Raw genomic sequence first — 20,183 nt, 5'->3', positions numbered from 1 at the left:
AATGAGACTACAGTTAGACTACAATGAGAATACAGTTAGACTACAATGAGACTACAATGAGAATACAGTGAGACTACAATGAGACTACAGTTAGACTACAGTGAGACTACAATGAGAATACAGTTAGACTGCAATGAGACTACAATGAGAATACAGTGAGACTACAATGAGACTACAGTTAGACTACAATGATAATACAGTTAGACTACAATGAGACTACAATGAGAATACAGTGAGACTACAATGAGAATACAGTTAGACTACAATGAGACTACAATGAGAATACAGTGAGACTACAATGAGACTACAATGAGAATACAGTGAGACTACAGTTAGACTACAGCGAGACTACAATGACACTACAGTTAGACTACAATGAGACTACAGTGAGAATAAAGTGAGACTACAATGAGACTACAGTGAGAATACAATGAGACTACAATGACACTACAATGACACTACAATGAGACTATGTTACATTCAGACACATTTATTTATTTATTTATTCTTACAGCCTAATAGACCGGAGCGGATCCCAATAACACATACAAAATGTCTGGTTCCCTCACCCCTCCCCCCTTCACTTTCTTGGAGAGGTTTCGATAAGAAGATTGATTCCAATTTCATGCTTATGAAGATAGTTAGCTTAGCATAATTTAGCATAAATAATGTCTGGCTCGGTCCAAAGGTAGCAAACTCCACCCACTAGCAGTTCTGAGGCTAACTACAGTGCACACACATAATGTCGGGTCCAGCCAACTGGGTTCAGTTCCTCCTGTCTGGAAAAGTTTTGGGGTTGCATTGTGCGTCGTTTAATCACTTAGGGAATTGTGTGGAAAGAACCATTTCACAAATATTTGCGAGGAAGCAGATAGTGTCAAGAAAGTTAGAACAACCCCAAGTGAGGATTCAGACAAAGAGGACTGTGCCAGCAGGAAACTCACATCGACTTCCACCACTGGAATCCAAGCACATCATCTATAATACATCTGCAATATGCCACATAGAGGAGGAATCCATGAGGGGACAAGCTGTTCGTACATCGTTCTATTGTTTTGATTCTGTCTCTGAATAAACAGTGACGACGGAGTGTTGTTTGCGCTTTTCAACTGTGAGGGTTTTTCAGCAGAACTATGGACTCTCTGTGCTTTAATACTTCCTATTTGAGCCAAACGTGCATTCATGGGGACGAATAACAGGCAGATCACCAGCTCACAGTGGGTGACAGCGATAAGTTAATTATCGTTGAATATGTGCTGTATGTTTTTATCAGCAATGCGATTTGAAAAGAGCTAAATTGGACCACACACCGTAACTATCGCTGCGTATCCGCTCTGCAGCCTGCCTGAACGCTTCCTAAATGTAAAATGAGGCCACTAATTCAGTCCCAGAAGCAAAAAGAAAGGCCCAAGAGGCCTACTTAACTGCAGTGGTGGAGGGAAGTATTTAGATCAGTGGAAGAACCAACACCAGGCTGTAAAGAATGTAACTGTCATCAGGAAAACATTCTGTTAACAGTACTCAATGAAGCAACATGTCCCCTTTGAATGTCAGTGTTGGGGGCTACGCTTTAAAAAAGGAACGCACTACAGTAATACATTCAATATATTTATTACTTTTTATTTTCATTCGTCTGCTCCGCGCCCCTGACCGCGTTGGCGCCAACCCAAAAAACAACAACAACACTATAAGTGGTTGATTTTGATAGAAAGCGGTTGGCTAACCATTGCATGTGAATGCATGAATGGGCCTGGAACATGGATCCACAGTGGCTCTCGGATGAGGAGATGATATTCACCGTACGGTTGTCTCAGACGGGCCGTGTCCGTTACCACATCCTACGCACCAAGAATGTCAACATGGTCGCCAAAAATAGATCATAAAAAGCAACGGGGCGATGCTGGTCTATCATACGACAGCTGACAGAGTGGGGATGTGTTCCCAACATATGGTGGACCAGCAACTCCTGTGTTCTATAATATAGCCTACACTTAAACTGATATTAATCTGTTGGGTGCAATACAATATTACAATATTGACCACCACTGGATTGATGAACTGCGATGTTGGCTGCGGTCGGGAAGCCCGGGGAGACGCTGCCGGTTCGGTCTCCCGGGGGCCGGAGTCGATGCCGCCGCTCGCTCACGAGTTAAACCCCGTCACTCCATTGTTCCAATGTGTAATCAATGGAGCGAACGCTGGCTGCATTTACTGTGCGTGATGGCTCACTGGCATGACTGCCTGGGACACCTCCGTGAAACAGAGCCCTCGTTAATGTTATTAGCTATTAATGACCAGTCAGGCTGCTGTGACTAAAGGCTTGTCCAGGACACTCTCCTGCACCTGTGTTTGAGATGGATTCACCTTTTCCAATAGATCAATGTAAATGAAGTTAGATCAAACACATTTCCCACTACATCCCGCCTTTAAAGGGATAGTTCCGATTTTTTTATGTGAGGTACTTCAGTTCAAGTGTACTCTATGTTTAGTATATTTTCATACCTTTCCACAGGGAGCCGAAGCCGTTACCTACGCTCGCTTCAAAGCCACAAGACTCCTTTGACAAAAATAGTAGTTTTAGCTCGAGAACACGGGATTTACTGGTCTACTGCTGCCTCGGATGACAGGTTTGTTTGCGTTATTGTGTGACAGTTTAAAAAAAAACGAACTAACCAATCGAGACAACAGTCGACCAGCAACTCCCGTGTCCCGTGAGGTGAAGTTACTGTTTTTGGTCAAAGGCTTTGAAGAGATGGAAATGGTAAGTGGACTTTTCTAGTCTCTCAACCACTCAAAGTGCTTTTACACGACATGTCATTGATCCATTCTAAGGTCTTCAGCCCCATCAGAAAAGGGTTGTCTGATGGCAAACTAAAACCGTGCCCTTTCCACAGCAGTACACCGCTTTGCCCCTGTGCTCCAGTACTCCTGTCTGTTTCCACAACCTTGGAGGCGTGACGACCGCCATCTACTGGAGGTAATTCACTGGCTACAGATAAGTACCTCATATAACCCCACTTCAGAAAATCTGGACGATACCTTTAATATACTAGATCAGGGGTGGCCAACCAGTCAGAGACTCAGAGCCACATTTTTTACTGTGTTACTGCAAAGAGCCACATCATACCCCCCAAAAATTAAAATGTCTCTGTTACTACGACATAAATCCATTTAATTTAGGGTTAACAAACCCACATTACTCTATCACAGATCAAACTTAACAGATGAAAATAACAAAGACAAAGATTAAACACACGTTATTATATTAACTTTGTTCAAAGCTTTTTTGTTACAGTTGAGAAGGACATAAGTCTAATAAGAACATGCATGTGGTCTGGGGCAGTGGTTCAACTGGTCTGGCTGCAGGACCCACCATCACCCTGAATGACAAGCCGCGAGGAACATTTTCAACTTCTCAATTTGATTTAATGAAAGTATGGCGCCGTTTGAAAGTGAGATAGTGTCAGAGTATGCCAAACACAGAAATATTCCCTTTCACGGAATGAAGCGAACTATCACAAATAGTCCGATGTGTAAACTCACGCAAGTAAAGTGTGCAGCATTGAGGAGTGTGTGAATATTCAATTCAATTCAGTTTATTTTATATAGCCCAAAATCACAAATTAAAATGTGCAATCTGTACAAATAACATCCTGTCCTCACATCAGATCAGGAAAAACTCCCCAAATAAAGAAAGTAAAAACCCTTACACAGGGAAAACAGGAAGAACCCTTCAGGAGAGCAACAGAGGAGGATCCCTCTCCCCGGATGGACAGAAGCAATAGATGTCATGTGACCAGAATGAATAACGTAACAGAGTTACAACACATGACATCAATATGACTGAAATTGAATAAATTGCACTCTGCCGCATTAAAAAATCCCTTCCAAATAAAAGCACAGAATTATTTTTTTTTTTTTTTCATGTAAAATGACCGTACTGACGGACTGAAAACGGGTCCGCGATTTCATGGCTTTCAAGCCGTCGCGCCTTGAGTTTGACACCAGTGGTCTAAAGTATTTGCAAAATCAATAAAAAGATTAAAAAAAAAAAAACTTCGATATGAACGCAAGAGCCGCATGAAACCAGGCAAAGAGCCAGGCCTGTACTAGATGCACATGCATGCATCTGCACCTACTTTTAGAGGCAGAGAAGTGATGCAAAGCCGACCCTCTGTGTGCTGAGGTCGATCCAGCAGAAGGCTCAGTCAACCCCACTTCCCATCTCTCCTCCTGTCTGTCGCATGATCCTCCTTTTGACTGGGCTTCACTGATTGGATGCAAGCTGCACCTCAGCTCAGAGGGAGGAAAAAACTGAGCTCCCAGGCGTCTGCATCTATTTGATAAAGAACCTGCACGTCTCCAGACGTCTCCTCTGAAAGTAGCACGAACATTTATATTCTTGGGCCCCCCCAAAAAAAAGCATTGATAGGAAGATTTGTCATTGAAATGAAAATTCCAACCGTTGTTGGGGGAGTAGCTCCTTCAAGCGAACATTTACAAGTCAGGGATTTATGTCATGTAGTCGCGTGTAAACAGCGACGATTGGACTGTTAAAAAGGTATTTCGTAATATCCGCTGTTATCTGGGAGGATACAGGGGTGCTTAATACAGCATTGAATGCATAATTTATGAATTAGTGAAGAAACACAAAAACAAGCTGCGGAGGACGAAGATAAAGGGATCGTCCTGACAGTAACACAGTCGTGAAATGCTCCAAACAATGCAGAATAAAGAACAGGTTACCATCCCCACAATGCAATGGGATTACAATTAATATCCATATGGGCCTCAGGATTTTTACAGTCATGTAAAACCTGGAAAAATCATGGAATTTTAAAATGGTTATTTCCAGGCCTCGAAAAGTCCTTGAAAAAATAAAATCCCAAAAGTTTAGTAAAAGTCATGTAAATGTGTTATATTCATGTGTTCATGACGTTCATTTACGCTGAGTTTGAAATAATTGATATGCTTTAAAAAGAAAGACTCAAAATATAAGCAGGCATACATACAGGCATCTATATAAATGTTTATTCTTTTAATCAAACTATTGTCTCATTCATTTGTGTCATTTAAGGTTTACTGTATGCTTTGTGTTCTCATTGTTAGTTTAAATACTACATTTACTCACTTTTTACTGTTTACACCCAGATTTCACTAAATGTTTGCTCATGGAAATTTGGTTAAAAGTCATGGAAAAGTCATGGTATCCATGGATTCCATGACTTTTCCATGACTTTAAACCAAATTTCCATGATTTAAAATTTAAAAGTCTTGGAAATTTGGTTTAAAGTCATGGAGAAGTCATGAAATCGTCATGAAATCCATTGGTCAGGGTGTGTATGACCCCTGCGGCCCGTTGCTGTAGCTTAGTCGTCCTCTTGACTCTCACAGACTCAGTCAGCTTTACACTCTGAATGTGAAGGAGCTTTTATATTGGAACACTGCAGCGCCAGGACTCCATAAATCCATCGCATAAGCATACAGCCCATAATGCAATACATGACAGACGGCATTCTGGCTCCAGCCTGCCTCAATAAAAAACAAATAATGTGTTGCCAAGTGTCGCTGGAAAGAGGAGGAAGCTGTTTGGTGAAATGAAGCGTGGAGCGAACACAGGCTGTCTGTCTTTTGGAGCAGAGACCGGAAGCTGGAAGGTCTGGACCGGCGTGAGAGAGGAGCGGAGATCGGAGGCGTCCTGCTGGCACCTCCGATGCTAACCGCTAGCGGCTGTGGTTTGTGGTTGGAAGGCTTCTCGCCACTGTGTCACTGTCCATTCACACACACACATGCTCTCACACACACTTTCACAAAAGCATTCTCACAGAGAAACGATGACTTACTTATTATAGACTCACACAGACAAAAGGCCGCCTGTAATCCCACCCTTGAAAGCTGAGATAGCGGGCTCCCCGCGTTAGCTTAAGCGCGCACTGCGCTCACTGATAGCAGCCTGAATGTGATGACGTTCAACTCTTTGCGATATATCTCAACAAGCCCTGGACAGCCTGCTGGGAAATTGGTTATTGATAATCATGGTACCCAGCGGATGAATTCTAATGATTTGTGTATCTCTTCCACCTTTCCTCTGTAGCAACACCATCAGATTAAAGTTATTTTAAAAATAATATCCGGATCTCGATGGCATTGTCAGGTTCCTCAGAGGATGAATCCTTATGTCTCTGGTCATCACTCTGACCCTTTCTTTAGTGTGTATTATGCCCAACCTACATATATATGAACACAATACACAATTGTAATGGTCAGGTTTCTATTGTTTATGCTCCCCATAGGATGAACCCTCTCCATGTGGACACTTCATGAGCGTTCCTCTAACACCATCCTCAGGCCAAAGAAATGTGCATTCGTTGTTATTTTACACACACACACACACACACACACGATCCATAATCACGCAGTTGGAGGGGCGATAGATCGGGGTCTCCAACCTTTTTTTCCTCCGAGAGTCAATTAGATAAAATGAAAGCCGAGAGCAACTCCGAGCACCAAGTTGTAAATCGCCAATAGAAGGATGATTCCCATCTTTCTTTATGGCCCTTTAATAATCTTTCAGCCGCCTCTATTTCAGTCCCTCCATGGTGAACAAAGCCTCCTCACTTTGGTAAACTGTTGACCTCTTAGCTTTGTTTCAGCTCCTTTCCTTCTCTGTTCCTGGACGGCTAGCAGCTGTGTGTGTGTGTGTGTGTGTGTGTGTGTGTGTGTGTGTGTGTGTGTGTGTGTGTGTGTGTGTGTGTGTGTGTGTGTGTGTGTGTGTGTGTGTGTGAATATATAGGAATGTATGTCTTTCTCTTACCTGAACTTTACTGCAGGTGCTAATCGTAGACATTCAAAGCAGGAATTTCAAAGTGGTGGAGGTCGTGTAAAAAGGCAAAAATCCTTAAGATGATGTCATCTATAGCCTCTGTGTCATTACACCTCATATCTTTTAACACACTTACAAGTACATTAAGTTACTGTGTGTGTGTGTGTGTGTGTGTGTGTGTGTGTGTGTGTGTAATGCCTGCCCTGTGGGACATATATATAGCTTAGTATGATTAATAGGCCTTTAAGTTTGCTGAAGGGACTTTTTCCATTCACTCATATGAAGCTGTCATCGTGTGTGTGTGTGTGTGTGTGTGTGTGTGTGTGTGTGTGTGTGTGTGTGTGTGTGTGTGTGCGACCTATGGCCTCTGACTATGACTAAAAGATCATCACTCACGTACACACACGTGTAATGGCTCACATTCTCCAACATAGATTGATACTCCAGCACATGATTCTATTGCCACTATTCTCTCTCTCTCTCTCTCTCTCTCTCTCTCTCCCACACACACACACACACACACTGAAGGTGCCAGTGGGAGGTGTCGCTGGGCAGTTAATGGCGAGGTGGCAGGTCAGGAGCGGGAGGGAGGGTTCCAGAGTTAAGAGGTTCAGTGGGGGGACAGCACTCTGGCTGATTGGTCCAGGCCCCGTGGGAGGAGACATGACATCATACCGTCCTGTGAGGAGAGGGGGAGAAAGAGAAGGTTGAAGGTCAGAGGGTCATAAGAAGGAGCGTTGGATGGTGACAACAACGCCAATGCATGAGGTCGACGGCTCATCATCAACCATCATCCTGGAGAGACTGCAGTTCACAGTTAAGCTCAGTTCAGCCTCAGAGTTACTTTCTCCTGCAGAAGCGGTTCATTACGTCCTCTAATCAACCGTTTCAGAGCTACACACTGACTTTAGTCCCGTTGAGTTTCATATCATGCTCAGAGGATTTGGATGATTTCCTTTCCTTCATGATCCAAATAAATAAGGGGAAGCATTTCCCCTCTACTGGCTCCAGACGATCTAAATACAATCATACAGTCAAACAGCCAGTTATCAAAGAAAAAGATAACAAGCTACTAACGGTGAAAAAATACACAAACATCGACCAAAACGTCCTCTAGTTGCATGAGACCTCCGTGAGTTCACCGTGCCACTGAGCGCTTTGGTTGTGTGTTTACTGGATTAAAACCAAAAGGGAAGAAACAAGCAAACGACTCGTGTCGAACAGGAACAAGACTCCCCAACGCCGTAGACTCTGTGCTTTTACTTTGATGCAGACTGCCGTCCCATTTGGCTTCATAAGAAGAACACACAAACACTACATTACATATGGAGGGTGGAGGAGTTAAGGAGTCTCACAGAGGGAAGAGGCTGTTCTCACTGATATCCTGTTTTAATCACACATCCCATGCCGGTTTGTAATGTGTGCAGTCAGGATGTGCTGTGTATATATATATATATATATATATATATATATATATATATATATATATATATATATATATATATATATATATATATATATATATATATATATATATATTTATATATATATGTGGCCCACAATAACATTGCACCTGTAATAAGAACTGGACATGGACCCCCCCCCATATTCTCATTTGTTTATTATTTGTATTGATTGTTAATTATTTTGTTTGTTCACCTGGCATCTGTTTGTTTATCTGTTTATCGGAGGTTTGAATGATGTGAGGTTAATGTCGGTTACATGGATTTAAGTTCAGGCAAAGACATGGGTCAGCTCAGGGGTCCTTTGGGGAAAAGCGAGGGAAAAGCTGCGCTCGCGCTATTCAGATTGGTCTAGAATAGCATGAAGTACGTAGTGTGGAGCTGATCAGTGTGTTTCTGTACTTTCAGTGTGTTCGTGTACTGTTGCTCCTGTGAGTAAAGAAATTCTTAAAAAACCATGCACGCCTGGATCTCCTGTGTCCAAGTGCGCAACATATATATATATATATATGTCCAAAGAATGCTCCTAAAACCTGAATATCGCCATATCCAAATGGAGCCTACCGTAAAAGTCGGGTTACAAGCCGCTCCTACCTCCTGTCAGTGTCAGTGTCCCCGCTGTAGCAAGCTAAGAGCAGCGCTAGCTAACACTCATGCTAGCGCTGCTGCTAGCTCCCCGCTGCTGCTGCTAGCTCCCCTCTGCTGCTGCTACTGCCCGCGTCCCCTCTGCCCAAGTCAGGCGTCGAGCCGGGGCTGGTCCCGCTATCTTCGGTGGTTGCCGGGGAGCTAGCGGAAGTTAGCGGAGCGCTAGCAGGAGTGCTAGCTGGAGCGCTAGCTGGCTACAGCGGAGAGCTAAAGGGGACACTGACCAAAGGTAGTAGCGGCATGTAACCCGACTTTTACGGTAATTCAAACTATCCAAACGGAATATGCTGGTCACATGACACACATCAACCCATGTTCAATATTGTCATATTTAGAATAAATGTGGAATATTAGTGTATAAATGTAGTCAATGTTTTATTATTTCTTCCGTCTCTCAACTTAATTCTAATCATTTATGTGTGTAAAATGTTCTTTTAATGATTTTTGGCTCTGGCTCCATCTTTGTGCCTGATGTGCAAAAGCATGAGATTCATATCAATCTTCTCATCTCACTTTCAGAAAGAAAGCAAATCATTTTCCCCCAAAATGTTGAAAAATAAAACGATTCCCATTACAAGACCTACGGGCTGCTGTCGTGAACTATTTCAATAACGGCGATATGGAGGTTAAGAATGACGAAAAGTGTGAACAAATTATTTTTATTGGAAGTTATTGTGTTACACGCGGTAATGTAATTGAATCTGTAATTCTCCGCTGTCCAAAAAGTACTTCACTCATATTTAAATCGCCGGAGGAGCACGTCTGATATTTTATTACCTTCATTATGCTGTAGATCAAATCTCGCCCAACGTCTGAGCGTCACCTCCAACGTACAGGAGGTATCGTAAAAAATGAAGTGTTTGCCTCAGTTTTACTACGGCGGGTGGAGAGAGGGGAAAAACTCTGATTTATTGGGAAGTAAAAGAAAGACGGTGCGGAGCGGAGGAAAGAAAGCGGCTCTCACCTCTCTTTCCTCTCCTCATCACCACCCAGCGAACGCTTCTGATGGAGGACGGGTGAACCAATGGGAGAGAGGCGGTCGGCTAAAATCACTCGGGATTATCTAGACAACAAACTATACCTGGCCACATTTGGGTCGATCCCCTTTCGTCTTTTTGCCCTTTCACACCGCTGAACATCCAGACTTTGAATCCCTACAGGTCCCAAAACATTAGCTCCTACAATCCCCATAATGCAACGCCTCACCGTGTTTTTCATGCTATTCAAACTGAGATGCACTTTGCCCGATGTCAGGGACAGATCCGGCTTTCTGATGAATGTTGATAGAAATATCGTCTTTCTATCAAATCAGAGTCAGCGCAGCCGGAATTCTGATTCAAGATATATTTGCTGTCACAGATTGTTAGTTTATAAATGTTATTTCCAGGAGGCAGGGCTGCTGTGGCTCCCCCTGCTGGCCCAGCCTGGTAGTTTCATTGGAATCAATAAAGAAACTGCTTTTTATTGCTGATCCCAAAGATAACTTAAGAAATGCTCAATATCTACTACGTCTTAAATATATTTTGTATCGTGAAAAGCAGTAAGCTCTGCAGACAATTGGACCCAGGATCAGGGCTTTGGGCTCTGACTTCCTCCAGCTGACGTCCAGATGGTTTAACAAGTCAACATCACTGGAGAAGTGAAGATGTAGGTGAAGCCATTGCATCCATCATGTCATGGGCTGAATTAAACCCCATCACACGTGTTATTTATTTACACGCTATCTTAATAATATATCCCACTCCAAATGTATTTTCAATGCATTTTATTACATACAACTTGTGTTTTCAATAGTTTGTCCAATAACATATTTGGTTAATCAAAATGCTTCATGTGTAGATATTTATACAAATCAATCATTGTACACAAATGTAATATTTACAAGAATAAAACCAAGTGAAAATATGATATCTGTTGTCCTGCAGCTCAAATTGAATGACAAGGGAAAGCAAAGTCCATAATGAATACTGTGTTTATCGCTCAGTCACATCTCCGTCGCCTCGCAGAGGACCGGGTGCACCGGGTGTCAAATAAGAATAACTAAAGCATGTATTATTCTGATTTGTTTCATCCTCGTTTTGGTAAATCAACAATTAAGAGAAAGCCTGAGAGTAGTTTTTGATTTATTTACACAGGCAGGCCTTCAGTGCTGTTCTTTTACATTTTTAATTGGACAGCTGGTTACTTTTTCAGCTGTCTCTCTGCACTGCCAATATAAATACATTCATAATTATTTCAGACAGAAAAAGCTTAAGAAGTGTTTATCATTTGTAAATAATGATTATAATCCACTATTAAAATCCAGTACTCTCTTCATGGATGGAGCCAGGCAAGTTCCTGCAACTCTTTCACAATAAAAGCCCAGTGTTAACACTTCCTGCATGCTGTCCACAGAAAGCTGCATGAGGGTTTTCCTTTTTAATACATAATGAATCATAACTTTTCCATGTCCGTGGCTTGTTCTCCAGACATAGACATCAGTAGGAGCATTGCTAACATGATGTCCATATACTGTCAACACATAATTACCACTGTCTATTCTCGCTGTGACCCACACACAGACATGGAAAGAGACGCAGCTGATCTAACCTGTGGACATAATCATCTTTATATGATGATGTACATCAAGCAACAATTATTGGAAGTTGCTTGTGAATGGCTATGATTGTATCTAGAAGGTGCACTGAGCATCATCCAGACATAGTCTTCTAGTTTAGTTTAGTTTAAACAATGGAACACTAATTTAAAGAAAAGGAGACATACTGTAAATCATTTGTACCTGACTGTTAAATTAAGTGATGCCTAAATCAAAAGTAGCAGCTGTGAACGGTCCCCGTTAACACTGATGATGCTCAGCTCCTGTGTCATGTCCATGTCACCTCATGGCGTTTTGGGTCTGTGACCGTGAACCCTGCCTAATCAGATTCAGACTGCTGGGACGTTGTAATACACTCTAGACTTCTCTTGAAAACCCCACAGATTGGTTCCCCAAAATCCAATCAATTCGCCCCGAATTCTTCAACGATTCTCCTCATGGATCGGTGACGGCATGGATTCCCCGCATTGTGCCGCCTGTCGATGAAGCTCAGAGGAAGAGGAGGGAGGGAGAGGGGAATTAGAAGAGTGGCATCAGAATTAACAGGATTCCAACGGCTGATCCCGCTCTCTTTGTGCTCCACGCGTCACGAGTTCGGCTGCTTCACACAGACGCAGCCATCTGCAGACCTTCATCGCGTGCCTTGTTCTGACACCCGGGGTCATTTTGGTCATTTGTCCTTCTGGGTTTGAAAAATGTTCTTTCCCAAATCCTGGCGGAGTGGCATCCCTCCCATGTGCACTGGGACAGTCATGCTGGTTGTGCTGGTCGGGGTCACCAGTGACATCAGTGCAGCCGCCGCAGGCCGGGACACAATGCTGGACTCTCATCAGGTCAGAATCCACTGACTGGATCTCAAGCTCCAGTCCAAGAACGTCCCGGATGACCTGGAGAGTTGATCAAACCAAGAGAGACACCTTTTGACCTTTTGACCTTTTGACCCTCAGTTTGTTCCAGCTGCTCTGAACAACAGGCTTCACCTTAAAGATGAGAATCAGAGCCGGCCGAGGCCTTCAAAGAGTCTGATACCTCTCCAAAGGTTACTCCTCGTTTTTTGTAGGTTTTCTGACAAAAGTCAGGCATACGGTCTTTTCAAAATAAACCTCCGTCTTCATAGGAAACTATTTAGTGAGGTTTAAGCAACAACACTTCTTGAGGAAAGGGTCGTAGTTTGGGATGAACTCTCGCTTCACACATCCCTCTCTTGTTGGATCCCCAGGTGTGTGCTGCCTAGTTCATCACAACACACAACACGATTTTGTGGGTGGAGCTACAAATGCTGGATGAGAGTGAAGAGGGGGGAGGAAAACAATATTTCTAAATGTCTGTTTTTTTTAATTAATTCTTGTTTGGTATTATTTCTAAATACGAGTAGAGGCAGTAGAGACAGTTGAGACAATAGAGACAGTAGAGGCAGTAGAGACAGTAGAGACAGTGGAGGCATTAGAGACAATAGAGACAGTAGAGGCAGTAGAGACAGTAGAGACAGTAGAGACAGTAGAGACAGTAGAGGCTGTAGAGACAGTAGAGACAGTAGAGACAGTAGAGGTAGTAGAGACAGTAGATACAATAGAGACAGTAGAGACAGTAGAGGCTGTAGAGACAATATAGACAGTAGAGACAGTAGAGGCAGTAAAGACAGTAGAGGCTGTAGAGACAGTAGAGGCAGTAGAGACAGTAGAGACAATAGAGTCAGTAGAGACAGTAGAGGTAGTAGAGACAGTAGATACAATAGAGACAGTAGAGACAGTAGAGGCTGTAGAGACAATATAGACAGTAGAGACAGTAGAGGCAGTAAAGACAGTAGAGGCAGTAAAGACAGTAGAGGCTGTAGAGACAGTAGAGGCAGTAGAGGCAGTAGAGACAGTAGAGGCTGTAGAGACAGTAGAGACAGTAGAGGCAGTAGAGACAGTAGAGGCTGTAGAGACAGTAGAGGCAGTAAAGACAGTAGAGGCTGTAGAGACAGTAGAGGCAGTAGAGGCAGTAGAGACAGTAGAGACAGTAGAGGCTGTAGAGACAGTAGAGACAGTAGAGGCAGTAGAGACAGTAGAAGCAGTAGAGACAGTAGAGGCTGTAGAGACAATATAGACAGTAGAGACAGTAGAGACAGTAGAGGCAGTAAAGACAGTAGAGGCTGTAGAGACAGTAGAGGCAGTAGAGACAGTAGAGGCTGTAGAGACAGTAGAGACAGTAGAGGCAGTAGAGACAGTAGAGACAGCAGAGACAGTAGAGACAGTTGAGGCAGTAGAGGCAGTAGAGACAGTAGAGACAGCAGAGGCAGTAGAGACAGTAGAGGCAGTAGAGACAGTAGAGACAGCAGAGGCAGTAGAGACAGTGGAGGCAGTAGAGACAGTAGAGGCAGTAGAGACAGTAGAAGCAGTAGAGACAGTAGAGGCAGTAGAGACAGTAGAGACAGCAGAGACAGTAGAGACACTAGAGGCAGTAGAGGCAGTAGAGACAATAGAGACAGTAGAGGCAGTAGAGACAGTAGAGACAGTAGAGACAGTAGAGACAATATAGACAGTGGAGGCAGTAGAGACAGTAGAGACAGTAGAGACAATAGAGACAGTAGAGACAGTAGAGACAATAGAGACAGTAGAGACAGTAGAGACAGCAGAGGCAGTAGAGACAGTAGAGGCAGTAGAGACAGCAGAGGCAGTAGAGACAGTAGAGGCAGTAGAGACAGTAGAAGCAGTAGAGACAGTAGAGGCAGTAGAGACAGTAGAGGCAGCAGAGACAGTAGAGACACTAGAGGCAGTAGAGGCAGTAGAGACAATAGAGACAGTAGAGGCAGTAGAGACAGTAGAGACAGTAGAGACAGTAGAGACAGTAGAGACAATAGAGACAGTAGAGACAGTAGAGACAATAGAGACAGTAGAGGCTGTAGAGACAGTAGAGGCAGTAGAGACAGTAGAAGCAGTAGAGACAGTAGAGGCAGTAGAGACAGTAGAGGCAGCAGAGACAGTAGAGACACTAGAGGCAGTAGAGGCAGTAGAGACAATAGAGACAGTAGAGGCAGTAGAGACAGTAGAGACAGTAGAGACAGTAGAGACAGTAGAGACAATAGAGACAGTAGAGACAGTAGAGACAATAGAGACAGTAGAGGCTGTAGAGACAGTAGAGACAGTAGAGGCAGTAGAGACAGTAGAGACAGTAGAGGCTGTAGAGACAGTAGAGACAGTAGAGGCAGTAGAGACAGTAGAGACAATAGAGACAGTAGAGACAGTAGAGACAATAGAGACAGTAGAGGCTGTAGAGACAGTAGAGACAGTAGAGGCAGTAGAGACAGTAGAGACAGTAGAGGCTGTAGAGACAGTAGAGGCTGTAGAGACAGTAGAGGCTGTAGAGACAGTAGAGACAGTAGAGGCAGTAGAGACAGTAGAGACAGTAGAGGCTGTAGAGACAGTAGAGGCTGTAGAGACAATATAGACAGTAGAGACAGTAGAGACAGTAGAGGCAGTAAAGACAGTAGAGGCTGTAGAGACAGTAGAGGCAGTAGAGACAGTAGAGGCTGTAGAGACAGTAGAGACAGTAGAGGCAGTAGAGACAGTAGAGACAGCAGAGACAGTAGAGACAGTTGAGGCAGTAGAGGCAGTAGAGACAGTAGAGACAGCAGAGGCAGTAGAGACAGTAGAGGCAGTAGAGACAGTAGAGACAGTAGAGGCAGTAGAGACAGTAGAGGCAGTAGAGACAGTAGAGGCAGTAGAGACAGTAGAAGCAGTAGAGACAGTAGAGGCAGTAGAGACAGTAGAGACAGCAGAGACAGTAGAGACACTAGAGGCAGTAGAGGCAGTAGAGACAATAGAGACAGTAGAGGCAGTAGAGACAGTAGAGACAGTAGAGACAGTAGAGACAATATAGACAGTGGAGGCAGTAGAGACAGTAGAGACAGTAGAGACAATAGAGACAGTAGAGACAGTAGAGACAATAGAGACAGTAGAGACAGCAGAGGCAGTAGAGACAGTAGAGGCAGTAGAGACAGCAGAGGCAGTAGAGACAGTAGAGGCAGTAGAGACAGTAGAAGCAGTAGAGACAGTAGAGGCAGTAGAGACAGTAGAGGCAGCAGAGACAGTAGAGACACTAGAGGCAGTAGAGGCAGTAGAGACAATAGAGACAGTAGAGGCAGTAGAGACAGTAGAGACAGTAGAGACAGTAGAGGCAGTAGAGACAGTAGAGACAATAGAGACAGTAGAGACAGTAGAGACAATAGAGACAGTAGAGACAGTAGAGACAATAGAGACAGTAGAGGCTGTAGAGACAGTAGAGACAGTAGAGGCAGTAGAGACAGTAGAGACAGTAGAGGCTGTAGAGACAGTAGAGACAGTAGAGGCAGTAGAGACAGTAGAGACAATAGAGACAGTAGAGACAGTAGAGACAATAGAGACAGTAGAGGCTGTAGAGACAGTAGAGACAGTAGAGGCAGTAGAGACAGTAGAGACAGTAGAGGCTGTAGAGACAGTAGAGGCTGTAGAGACAGTAGAGACAGTAGAGGCAGTAGAGACAGTAGAGACAATAGAGACAGTAGAGACAGTAGAGACAATAGAGACAGTAGAGGCTGTAGAGACAGTAGAGACAGTAGAGGCAGTAGAGACAGTAGAGACAGTAGAGGCTGTAGAGACAGTAGAGGCTGTAGAGACAGTAGAGACAGTAGAGGCAGTAGAGACAGTAGAGACAATAGAGACAGTAGAGACAGTAGAGACAATAGAGACAGTAGAGGCTGTAGAGACAGTAGAGACAGTAGAGGCAGTAGAGACAGTAGAGACAGTAGAGGCTGTAGAGACAGTAGAGGCTGTAGAGACAGTAGAGACAGTAGAGGCAGTAGAGACAGTAGAGACAATAGAGACAGTAGAGACAGTAGAGGCTGTAGAGACAGTAGAGACAGTAGAGACAATAGAGACAGTAGAGACAATAGAGACAGTAGAGGCTGTAGAGACAGTAGAGACAGTAGAGACAGTAGAGGCTGTAGAGACAGTAGAGGCTGTAGAGACATTAGAGGCATTAGAGGCAGTAGAGGCAGTAGAGATAGTAGAGGCTGTAGAGGCAGTAGAGACAGTAAAGGCTGCCAAATAAATATAATATATAAAACATAAAACATACATCACAGATTTCTGTGTGTTTAGTTTGAGTGCCAGGCGTGTTTTCCTCTTTTATTACCATGGAATATCTCCACACACTGTGTGTGTGTGTGTGTGTGTGTGTGTGTGTGTGTGTGTGTGTGTGTGTGTCCCAGCTGCTGCCCCCCCCCTCCCCCCCTCCCCCTCCAAGGACGCTTGGCCAGCCGTGAGTCGCCCCTTTGTCTTCACCTCCCTCACGTGAACATGCTGTCCTCTTCCTCTCTGTCCATCTATGTCTTCATCCCTCTCTTACTTTCATTCCGTCTCTTTCTCTTTTCTCACCAACTCTCTCCTTTCCCGCCTCACTTTCCTTGTTTCTTCTCCCTCCTTCTCTCCTTCCCTCCTTCCCTATGTACGTCAGCGCTCCTCAATAAGGCGCTCAGATCATCTGGGATCCTTAAAGTAGAGCTTCATCGTCATCTTCATCATTTCCAAGGCTGGCCTGCCCCCTTGTGGCGATAGAGACAATTTGGTTCTTCTGGGGTTTTACTCAAGTAGGGACTTCATAGTAGGGACTTTATAGTAGGTACTTAATAGTAGGGACTTTATAGTAGGTACTTAATAGTAGGGACTTTATAGTAGGTACTTAATAGTAGGGACTTTATAGTAGGTACTTAATAGTAGGGACTTTATAGTAGTGACTTTATAGTAGGGACTCTATAGTAGGGACTTTATAGTAGGGACTTTATAGTAGGTACTTAATAGTAGGGACTTTATAGTAGTGACTTTATAGTAGGGACTCTATAGTAGGGACTTTATAGTAGGTACTTAATAGTAGGGACTTTATAGTAGGGACTTTATAGTAGGGACTCTATAGTAGGGACTTTAAAGTAGGGACTTTATAGTAGGGACTTTATAGTAGGGACTCTATAGTAGGGACTTTATAGTAGGGACTTTATAGTAGGGACTTTAAAGTAGGGACTCTATAGTAGGGACTTTATAGTAGTGACTTTATAGTAGGGACTTTATAGTAGGGACTCTATAGTAGGGACTTCATAGTAGGGACTTTATAGTAGGGACTTTATAGTAGGGACTCTATAGTAGGGACTTTATAGTAGGGACTTTATAGTAGGTACTTAATAGTAGGGACTTTATAGTAGGTACTTAATAGTAGGGACTTTATAGTAGTGACTTTATAGTAGGGACTCTATAGTAGGGACTTTATAGTAGGGACTTTATAGTAGGTACTTAATAGTAGGGACTTTATAGTAGGTACTTAATAGTAGGGACTTTATAGTAGGGACTTTATAGTAGGGACTCTATAGTAGGGACTTTAAAGTAGGGACTTAATAGTAGGGACTTTATAGTAGGGACTTCATAGTAGGGACTTTAAAGTAGGGACTTAATAGTAGGGACTTTACAGTAGGGACTTCATAGTAGGGACTTTAAAGTAGGGACTTAATAGTAGGGACTTTATAGTAGGGACTTTATAGTAGGGACTTTATAGTAGTGACTTTATAGTAGGGACTTTATAGTAGGGACTTCATAGTAGGGACTTCATAGTAGGGACTTTAAAGTAGGGACTTAATAGTAGGGACTTCATAGTAGGGACTTTATAGTAGGTACTTTATAGTAGGTACTTTATAGTAGGGACTTTATAGTAGGTACTTTATAGTAGGGACTTTATAGTAGTGACTTTATAGTAGGTACTTTATAGTAGGTACTTTATAGTAGTGACTTTATAGTAGTGACTTTATAGTAGGTACTTTATAGTAGGTACTTTATAGTAGGGACTTTATAGTAGGTACTTTATAGTAGTGACTTTATAGTAGGTACTTTATAGTAGGGACTTTATAGTAGGGACTTTATAGTAGTGACTTTATAGTAGGTACTTTATAGTAGGGACTTTATAGTAGGTACTTTATAGTAGTGACTTTATAGTAGTGACTTTATAGTAGTGACTTTATAGTAGGTACTTTATAGTAGGTACTTTATAGTAGGGACTTTATAGTAGGTACTTTATAGTAGGTACTTTATAGTAGGTACTTTATAGTAGGGACTTTATAGTAGGTACTTTATAGTAGGGACTTTATAGTAGTGACTTTATAGTAGGTACTTTATAGTAGGTACTTTATAGTAGGGACTTTATAGTAGTGACTTTATAGTAGTGACTTTATAGTAGGTACTTTATAGTAGGTACTTTATAGTAGGGACTTTATAGTAGGTACTTTATAGTAGTGACTTTATAGTAGGTACTTTATAGTAGGGACTTTATAGTAGGGACTTTATAGTAGTGACTTTATAGTAGGTACTTTATAGTAGGTACTTTATAGTAGGGACTTTATAGTAGGGACTTTATAGTAGTGACTTTATAGTAGGTACTTTATAGTAGGGACTTTATAGTAGGTACTTTATAGTAGGGACTTTATAGTAGGGGCTTTATAGTAGGTACTTTATAGTAGGTACTTTATAGTAGGGGCTTTATAGTAGGGACTTTATAGTAGGGACTTTATAGTAGGTGCTTTATAGTAGGGACTCTATGCACCATGCTTCTACAGCGGTGGAAAGTACGTACAAGTAAGTACTGTAGTACACATTGCAGATACTTGTACTGTACTTGAGTACATCCATTACACGAGACTGTGTACTTCACTTTAGAGAAACATTGTGAGTTATCTGACAAATGTAACAGAGTTTTTCATACAAAACATGGTAACCATATGCAGTTTGATTTGATTGCGAGATGAAACTTCTCAATAGTTTATCAATATGAATTAGTTAGACGCTGTGAAAGCAGGAACATCCTTTGTTGGCAAAGTAGCAACAATACTGTCGCTGCTCTGCAACCCGATCCAAACAGAATCCACCCAAAGCTGTGTCCAGAGCCACGGTCTTCTCTAAATAATTTATTACTCACAATTTCATATCTACACACTGTATACACATTTGTGTTCTATATGTATATGTCTCATTTATTTTGTATCCTTCCTTTAGAGCTACAGTTAGAAACGGTTTGTCAATCAATGTTGTTGTTTTTGTTGCATGTTTTTAGTCTTTCATAAACAACATGTATTGCTTTTATTTTGAAGGTGAAAAACAGTTGAAATGGAAGTCGCATAGTGCGCCGTTAGCGGCTAAAGCTACGCTGTTAGCACTCCCCCGAAGAGGAACACGTTCTTACGTTGATTTTGGAATAAATAAAAAGACCAGTCTTCCTCTGGACTCAACCGGGCTAACACACACACACACACACACACACACACACACCTCCAGGACCACTGGGGGTCCGGGTCCAGCTGGAGGACTTCTTGTCTCCTCAAAACCTTCCAGACGACGACACTCAGCAGCTGATGAGTTTATTAACATTCATGCCGGTCAGTTTGTGGCATATTTCCACTGCTCAGAAGTCAAAGGCAAATATTCTGAATGTGATCCTTTTACTTTGTTAGTGTCAGTTTCTTTCTTCATAAAACACACAAATTAAATAAAGACAAGAATTAAAAAGTTTTATATTATGTATAAAAACAAATATTGTTATTAATAGTTGTAATGATATATTCTAATCTGCTTTGTTATCGGAAAACAGATCATACTTCATCTCT

Source organism: Taurulus bubalis (assembly GCF_910589615.1).
Source record: "Taurulus bubalis genome assembly, chromosome: 13".
NCBI lineage: Eukaryota > Metazoa > Chordata > Actinopteri > Perciformes > Cottidae > Taurulus > Taurulus bubalis.
The sequence above is the reverse complement of the archived record's forward strand: the minus strand, read 5'-3'. Positions refer to the sequence as shown.